This window comes from Rhinopithecus roxellana, chromosome 1 (assembly GCF_007565055.1).
Source record: "Rhinopithecus roxellana isolate Shanxi Qingling chromosome 1, ASM756505v1, whole genome shotgun sequence".
Classification (NCBI taxonomy): Eukaryota; Metazoa; Chordata; class Mammalia; order Primates; family Cercopithecidae; genus Rhinopithecus; species Rhinopithecus roxellana.
In genome coordinates this window covers 192822909-192832102 of record NC_044549.1, presented here as the reverse complement: position 1 = coordinate 192832102, position 9194 = coordinate 192822909, and the positions used below count along the sequence as shown (strand labels likewise).

The following is a 9194-nucleotide window of genomic DNA, read 5'->3' as shown; positions in this document are numbered from 1 at the left end:
CTTCAGCTGTGCGCTGTCCCCAGAGGTGGAGTCTACAGAGACAGGCAGCCTTCCTCATTTGAAAATGCAGAAATCACCCGTCTTCTGTGTGGCTCGCGCTGGGAGTTGGAGACTGGAGCTGTTCCTATTTGGCCATCTTGCTTCACCCCCCGTTTTTGGCTTTTTAATAATTGCCATTCTGACTGTCATAGGATGGTATCTCAATGTGGTTTTGATTTGCATTTCTCTAATGATCAGTGATGTTGAGCTTTTTTTTTTTTTTCATATGTTTATTGACTGTATGAATGTCTGGATTTGGTTTGCTAGTATTTTATTGAGGATTTTTGCATCAATGTTCTTCAGGGATATTGGCCTGAAGTTTTCTTTTTTTGTGGTATCTCTGCCAGGTTTTGATATCAGGATGACACTAGCCTCATAAAACGAGGAAGGAGTCCCTCCTTTTTAATTGTTTAAAATAGTTTCAGTAGAAATGGTACCAGCTCTTCTTTGTACCTCTGGTAGAATTCAGCTGTGAATTCATCTGGTCCGGGGCTTTTTTTGGTTAGTAGACTATTTATTATTGCCTCAATTTCAGAACTCATCATTGGTCTATTCAGGGATTCAATTTCTTCCTGATGCAGTCTTGGGAGGGTGTTTATCAGTTTCTTCTAGATTTTCTAGTTTATGTGCATAGAGGTGTTTATAGTATTCTCCTGTGTTTGTTTATATTTCTGTGGGGTCAGTGGTAATATCCCCCTTATTGTTTCTGATTGTGTTTATTTGATTAATTTCTCTTTTCTTCTTTATAAGTCTAGGTAATAGCCTATCTATTTGATTAATTTTTTTAAAAAAAACCTCCTGGATTCATTGATTTTTTTTAAGAGTTTTTCATGTCTCTATCTCCTTCAGTTCAACTCTGATCTTGGTTATTTCTTGTCTTCTGCTAGCTTTAGGGTTTGTTTGCTCTTGGTTCTCTAGTTCTTTTAGTTGTGATGTTAGGTTGTTAATTAGATATCTTTCTAGTTTTTTGATGTGGGCATTTAGTGCTATAAATTTCCCTCAACACTGCTTTAGCTGCATCCCTGAGATTCTGGCACATTGTTTCTTGGTTCTCATTAGTTTCAAAGAACTTCTTGATTTCTGCCTTAATTTTATTATTTACCCAGGAGTCATTCAGGAACAGGTTGTTCAATGTAGTTTTGTGGTTTCGAGTGAATTTCTTTTTTTTTTTTTTGGCAGTTTTTACATTTATTTAAACAGAAAACGTGCACACCAGCTGTCTACTCATTTTCTTCACTGCGCAGCCTGGCATTGGGGTTGGTGACTCTGATGGCCAGCTGGGCGGCTCTTTCCACGATGGCTTTGCGGTTCTTGGAAGAAACATTGTGAGCAATCTCGGCACAGTAAGATTTGTTGCACATCAGCAGCACTTCCAGCTCCTTGACGTTGTGGACCAGGAACTTCCGGAATCCACTGGGCAGCATGTGCTTTGTTTTTTTGTTGCTCCCATAACCAATGTTGGGCATCAAGATCTGGCCCTTGAATCTTCTACAAACCCTGTTGTCAATGCCTCTGGGTTTCCGCCAGTTCCGCTTAATTTTGACATATCAGTCTGACTGGTGCCGGATAAACTTCTTGGTTCTTTTTTTGACGATCTTGGGCTTCACAAGGGGTCTGAGGGCGGCCATGATGCCGAGGAGGAGATGGCTGCCACCTCCGTAGTCGAGTGAATTTCTTAATCTTGAGTTCTAATTTGATTTCACTGTGGTCTGAGAGACTGTTATGATTTCAGTTATTTTGCATTTGCTGAATGTTTTACTTCTGATTATGTGATAAATTTTAGAGTAAGTGCCATGTGGCAATGAGAAGAATGTATATTCTGTTGTTTTGGGGTAGAGAGTTCTGTAGATATTTATGAGGTTCACTTGATCCAGAGCTGAGTTCGGGTCCTGAATATCTTCGTTAGTTTTCGGTCTCGATTATCTCCCTAATATTGACAGTGAGGTGTTAAAATTTGCCACTATTATTGTGTGGGAGTCAAGATCTTTTTGTAGGACTCTAAGAACTTGCTTTGTGAATTGAATCTGGATGCTCCTGTATTGGGTGCATATATATTTAGGATAGTTACCTCTTCTTGTTGAATCAAACACTTTACCATTGTGTGATGCCCTTCTTTGTCTTTTTTGATCTTTGGTTTAATGTCTGTTTTGTCAGAAACTAAGATTACAGCCCCAGATTTTTTCTGTTTTCCATTTGCTTGGTAAATTTTCCTCCACCCCTTTCTTTTGAGCCTATGTGTGTCTGCATGTGAGATGGGTCCCTTGAAGATAGCATACCTATGGGTCTCCTCTTTAGCCAGCTTGTCACTCAGTGTCTTTTAAATGGGGCATTTATTTAGCCCATTTACATTTAAGGTTAATATTGTTATGTGTGAATTTGATCCTGTCATCATGATGTCAGCTGGTTATTTTACAGACTTGTTTATTATTTATAGTGCTATAAGTTTTCCTCTTAACACTGCTTTAGCTGCATCCCTGAGATTCTGGTACATTGTTTCTTGGTTCTCATTAGTTTCAAAGAACTTCTTGATTTCTGCCTTAATTTTATTATTTACCCAGTAGTCATTCAGGAACAGGTTGTTCAATGTAGTTGTGTGGTTTCAAGTGAATTTCTTAACCTTGAGTTCTAATTTGATTTCACTGTGGTCTGAGAGACTGTTATGATTTCAGTTATTTTGCGTATTTCAGTTATGTAGTTGCTTCACTGTCACTAGTCTGTGTACTTTAGTGTGTTTTTGTAGTGGCTGGTAACAGTTTTTCCTTTTCATGTTTAGTGCTTCCTTCAGGAGGAGCTCTTGCAAGGCAGGCCCAGTGGTGACAAATTCCCTTAGCATTTGGTTGTCTGAAAAGGATCTCATTTTTCCTTCTCTTATGAAGCTTAGTATGGCCAGATATTAAATTCTGGGTTGGTAATTCTTCTCTTTAAGAATGTTAAATATTGGCCTCCAATCTCTTCTGGCTTGTAGGGTTTCCACTGAGAGGCCCACTGTTACTCTGATGGGCTTCCGTTTTTAGATGACATGGCCTTTTTCTCTGACTGCCCTTAACATTTTTTCCTTTATTTTGACCTTGAAGAATTTGATGATTATATGTCTTAGGGTTGATCTTCTTATGGAGTATCTTACTGGGTTCTCTGGGTTTCCTGTATTTGAATGTTGGCCTGTCTTGCTAGGTTGGGGAAGTTTTTCTGGATGATGTCCTGAAGTATGTTTTCCAACTTGGTTCTGTTCTCCCTGTCTCTTTCAGGTACCACAATCAGTCCTAGATTCAGTCTTTTTACATAATCCCATATTTCTCAAATAGTTTGTTAATCCTTTGTTATTATTTTTTCTTCATTCTTGTTGGTCTGTCTTATTTCAGAAAGATAGTGTTCAACCTCTGAGATTCTTTTCTCTGCTTGGTCTGTCCTGCTATTGATACTTGTGATTGCATTGTGAAGTTCTCATGTTGTGTTTTTCAGCTCCATCAGGTCAGTTATCTTCCTCTCTAAACTGGCTATTCTAGTTAGTAGCTCCTGTATTGTTTTATTGTGATTCTTGGCTTCTTTGCATTGAGTTACAACATGCTCCTTTAGCTCAGCAAAGTTTGTTATTACCCATCTTCTGAAGCCTACTTCTGTCAATTGAGCCATCTCAGACTTTGCCCAGTTCTGTCCCCTTGCTGTAGAGTTATTGCGGTCATTTGGAGAAGAGGCACTCCACCTTTTTGAGTTTTCAGAATTGTTTTATTGATTCAGTGTCATCTTTGTGGGCTTATCTACCTGCAACCTTTGAGGTTGCTGACCTTTGAGTGGGCTTTTTGTGGGGTATTTTTGGTTGATGTTGTTGTAGTTTTCCGTTTGTTTGTTTTTCTCTTAACAGGGCGCTGACTTAACAACCATAGGGCTGCTGTGGTTTTCTTGGGGTCCACTCCAGACCCTAGTTGCCTCAGTTTTTCCTGTACCTGGAAGTATCATCAGTGAAGTCTGTGAAACAGCAAAGATGCCAGCCTGCTCTTTCCTCTGAAAGCTCTGTCCCAGAGGGGTACTGACCTTTCCCTGGCCTGAACACTCTTGTAGGAGGTGTTTGGAGACCCCTTTTGGGAGGTCTCACCCAGTAGGGGGAATAAAATTCAGGACACACTTACAGAAGCAGTCTGGCTGCTTTTGGTAGAGCAGGTTTGCTGTGTTGGCAGGGGTACTCTTTGTCCAGATGCCTAGACTCTCCAGAGCTGGCAGGCTTGAACAGCTGAGTTGACTGAACTGCAGATATGGAAGCCATCCCTGCCCCTTACCTTGTCCCAATCAAGCTCCCTCCCAGGGAGAGAACAGGTCTTTATACGCCTGGCTGGAGTAACTGCAGGCTCCCCACAGGAAGGCCCCACCCAGTGAGGAGGACTTGATTGGGGTCTGCTTAAAGAGGCAGTCTGGGCACAATCTGGCTAGGCAAATGTGCTGCATTAGGGGGTCCCCTCCTTGCCCTGACCACCTGCACTCTCCAGAGCTGACAGGTGGGAATACTGAGTTGACTGCACTACGGAAATAGTGCCCACCCTTCCCGGGGGAACTCCTTCCTATCTCAGGCAGGCTCAGCCTGTTGCCCCTGGCTGGCTGGAATTCCAAGTCAGTGTGTCTTAACTTGTGAGGTGCTGTGGAAGAGGAGCCTGCAGAATGACACTTCTTGGCTCCCTGGATTCAGCCCCCTTCCTAGGGGAATGTATGAACAGATCTGCTGCCTCACCAGGGATTTGGGGGCTAGAGTATGTAAAAGTCTTGGGTCTCTGTGAGTGCCTGAGTGGCTACTCTGCCAAGACTCCACAGAGCTCTCTGTATAGGACCCAAGGCCCTAGAGGTATGGGCTCATGAGGGGATCTCCTGATCTGTGGGTTGCAAAGATCTGTGGGAGAAGCATGGTTTCCTGGGCAGGGTTGCCTGATCATTCACCACTTCCTTTGCTGGGGGTGGGGGTTTCTTTGGCTTTGTGCTACTCCTGGGTGGGCCATTTCCCCAACCTGCTTTTCTTCATTCTCCTTAAGAATTCTCCTCTTTAAGCAGACCCCGATCAAGTCCTCCTCACTGGGTGGGGCCTTCCTGTGGGGAGCCTTCAGTTACTCCAGTCAGGCTTATAAAGACCTGATCTCTCCCTGGGAGGGAGCTTGGTGGAGGCAGGGCAGGGGGCAGGGACAGCTTCCATATCTGCAGTTCAGTCGACTCAGCTGTTCAAGTTGATTGTCTAGTCAGTCCCATTGTGAGAACCTGGATATTTCAGTTGAAGGTGCTGTATCCACTTGCAGCTTTCCTTACTCTTTGTGAGTGATGTGAGCCACAGCTGCTTCTATTTGGCCATCACCACTGCAGGACAAGCCACTGAGTAAGGGACAGGGCTGCTCACAGTGGAAACCACAAAATAGCTCATTCTGCTCAGCACCTCACTTACTACTTTGCCAGAGAGACAGGGTGAGGAGCAGATCCTGAGTGAGCTTCCCTCAATGTCTGTGGTCTCTTTCCAGCTACCTGTAGGAATCCTTGGATATCTATCATCTTAAATATTTATCTTTTCTTTTTACTATGAACATTCAAATTATTGTTTTCCAGCTGTTTTGAAATGTTCAATTGATTAATGTTAACTATAGTCACCCTACTGATCTATTGACTACCACATCTTATTTCTATCTAACTGTATATTTGTATCCATTAATTAACCTGTCTTCATTCCCCCTGTAACCATACCTTTTCCAGCCTCTGGTAACCACCGGCCAACTTTCTATCTGCATAAAATCCACTTTTATAGCTCCTACATGTGAGTGAGAATATGTGATATATGTCTTTCTGTGCTTGGCTTATTTTACTTAGCATGTTGATGCAAATGACAGGATTTCATTTTTTTAATAGCTGAATAATGATTCATTGTGTGTATATATATCTGTTTTCTTTATTGAGTCATCCACTAAGGAGCACTTAGATCAATTCCATATTTTGACTGTTGTGAAAGGTGCTGCAATAAACGTGGGAATGCAGATACCTCTTTGATGTGTTGATTTCCTTTCTTTTGGCTATATACCCAATAGTGAAATTGCTGGATCATATGGTAGTTCTATGTTTTCGGTTTTTTTTTTTTTTTTTTTTTTCTTTTTCTTTTTTGAGATGGAGTCTTGCTCTGTCACCCAGGATGGAGTGCAATGGTGCCATCTCGACTCACTGCAATATCCACCTCCTGGGTTCAAGTGATTCTCATGCCTCAGCCTCCCAAGTAGCTGGGATTACAGGCACCTGCCACAATGCCCAGCCAATTTTTTGTATTTTTTATAGAGACAGGGTTTCACCATGTTGGCCAGACTGGTCTCGAACTCCTGACCTCAGATGATCCACCTGCCTTGGCCTCCCCAAGTTCTGGGATTACAGGCATGAGCCACCATGCCTGGTCTATTTTTTAGTTTTTTTGAGGAAACTCCACAAAGTTTTCCATAATGGCTCTACTAATTTATCTTCCCATCAACAGTTATGAGGGTTCCTCTTCCTCCACATCCATGCCAATATCTGTTATTTCCTTCCTTTCCCCCCCCCCCCCCCTCATTAAACTTTTAATGGGTCTCAAAATTCTGTGACAGATTTTTGGTCGTTTCCATTAAAAAGTACTGATTTTAAAAACTAATAATTTAAAACTGCCACACGCTAAAAAGAAAATCAAAGTGGTCCACACAACATTCTCCTTTCTGTCTGAAGGTTTTACGATGCATTATTATCATTAATCAGTCTCTTAGTGCTAAACTTAAATGGCCAATTGAAACAAACAGTTCTAAGACCATTCTTCCACCACTGATTAAGACCGGGTGGCAGGTATTAGGGATAACATTCATTTAGCCTTCTGAGCTTTCCCGGCAACTTGGTGACCTTGCCAGTTCCAGCAGCCTTCTTGTCCACTGCTTTGATGACACCTACGGCAACTGTCTGTCTCATATTACAAACAGCAAAGCAACCCAGAGGTGTTTAGTCTGAGAAGCTCTTGACACACATGGGCTTGCCAGGAACCATATCAATGATGGCAGCATCACCAGACTTCAAGAATTTAGGGCCATTTTCTGGCTTTTTACCAGAACAGCGATCAATCTTTTCCTTCAGCTCAGCAATCTTACATGCAATGTGGGCCATGTGGCAATCCAGCACAGGGGTATAGCCAGTGCTGACTTGGCCTGTATGGTTCAGGATAATCACCTGAGCAGTGACGCCAGCTGCTTCCATTGGTGGGTTGTTTTTGCTGTCACCAGCAACGTTGCCATGATGAACATCCTTGACAGACACATTCTTGGCATTGAAGCCCACATTGTGCCCAGGAAGAGCTTCACTCAAAGCTTCATGGTGCATTTTGACAGATTTTACTTCAGTTGTAACGTTGACTGGAGCAAAGGTGACCACCATACCAGGTTTGAGAACACCAGTCTCCACTCGGCCAACAGGAACAGTACCAACACCACCAATTTTGTGGACATCCTGGAGGGGCAGGCACGAGGGCTTGTCAGTTGGATGAGTTGGTGGTAGGATGCAGTCCAGAACCTCAAGCGGCATGGTTCCACTGGCATTGCCATCCTTATGGGTGACTTTCCATCTCTTGAACTAAGGCATGTTATCACTTAGCTCCAGCATGTTGTCACTATTCCAATTAGAAATTGGCACAAATGCTACTGTGTCAGGGGTGTAGTCAATTTTCTTAATGTAAGTGCTGACTTCCTTAATGATTTCTCATATCTCTTCTGGCTATAGGGTGGCTCGGTGGAATCCATTTTGTTAACACCAACAATTAATTGTTTCACACCCAGTGTGTAAGACAGAAGGGCATGCTCTTGGGTCTGCCAGTTTTTGGAGATACCAGTTTCAAATTCACCAACATCAGCAGTAACAATCAGGACAGCACAGTCAGCCTGAGACATCCCTGTAATCATGTTTTTGATGAAGTCTCTGTGTCCTGGGGCGTCAATGATAGTCACATAGTACTTGCTTGTATCAAATTTCCACAAGGAGATATCAATGGTGATACCACATTCACACTCAGCTTTCAGCTTATTCAAGAACTGGGCATACTTGACGGAGCCCTTTTCCATCTCAGCAGCCTCCTTCTCAAATTTTTCAATGGTTCTTTTGTCGATGCCACTGCATTTGTAGATCAGATGACCAGTAGCGGTGGACTTGCCCAAATCTACATGTCCAATGGCAACAATGTTGATATGAGTCTTTTCCTCTTCCATTTTTGCTTTTAGGGGTAGTTTTCATGACACCTGTGTTCTGGTGGCAAATCCGGTGTGAAAAAGCTCCTTTCTTTTTGATAAAAGCCATTTTAACTGTGGTGAGATGGTATCTCACTGTAGGGTTTTTTGGTCTTTTTTTTTTTTTTTTTTTTTTTGAACCGAAGTCTTGCTCTGCTGTTGAGGCTGGAGTACAGTGGTGTGATCTCAACTCACTGCAACTTCTGCCTCCCGGATTCAAGTGATTCTCTTGCCTCAGCCTCCCTAGTAGCTGGGATTACAGGTGCATGCCACCATTCCCGGGTATTTTCTGTATTTTTAGTAGAGACTGGCTTTCGCCTTGTTGGCCAGGCTGGTCTTGAACTCATAACCTCAAGTGGTCTGCCTGCCTCGGCCTCCTAAACTGCTGGGATTACAGGCATGAGCCACTGGGCCCAGCCTCATTGCAGTTTTGATTTGCATGTCTCTAATGATTAGTGATGCTCAGCATTTTTAAACTATACCTCTTGGCCATTTGCATGTCTTCTTTTGAGAAATGTCTATTGAGATCTTTTGCCTTCCTCCCCTTTTTTTTGAGAGATGGGGTCTCACTCTGTTGCCCAGGCTTGAGGGCAGTGGCATGATCATAGTTCACCATAACCTTGAAATCCTGGGCACAAATGATCCCTCTGCTTCAGAATCCCAAAGTGCTAGGATTATTGCCCATTTTAAAATGTAAGTATTTGCTTCTTTCCTATTAAGTTGTTTGAGCTCGTTATGTATTTTGGTTATTAATTCCTTGTCTGAGGGATAGTTCACATATATTTTCTCCCATTCTGTGGGTTGTCTCTTCAGTTTGTTGATTGTTTCCTTTGCTGTGCAGAAACTTTTTAGTTTAATATAGTTCCATTTATCTGTTTTTGTTTTTGTTGGCGGTGATTTTGAGGTCTTAACTATAAAATC

At 42.5% G+C, this 9194-nt stretch overlaps 2 pseudogenes; both read right to left on the bottom strand.

Moving 5' to 3' along the window:
• Window positions 1–1199: 1199 nt before the first annotated feature.
• LOC104668744 lies at window positions 1200–1695 on the bottom strand (annotated as a pseudogene).
• A 5307-nt stretch (window positions 1696–7002) lies between these two features.
• LOC104668747 lies at window positions 7003–8255 on the bottom strand (annotated as a pseudogene).
• Between the last annotated feature and the right edge of the window lie 939 nt (window positions 8256–9194).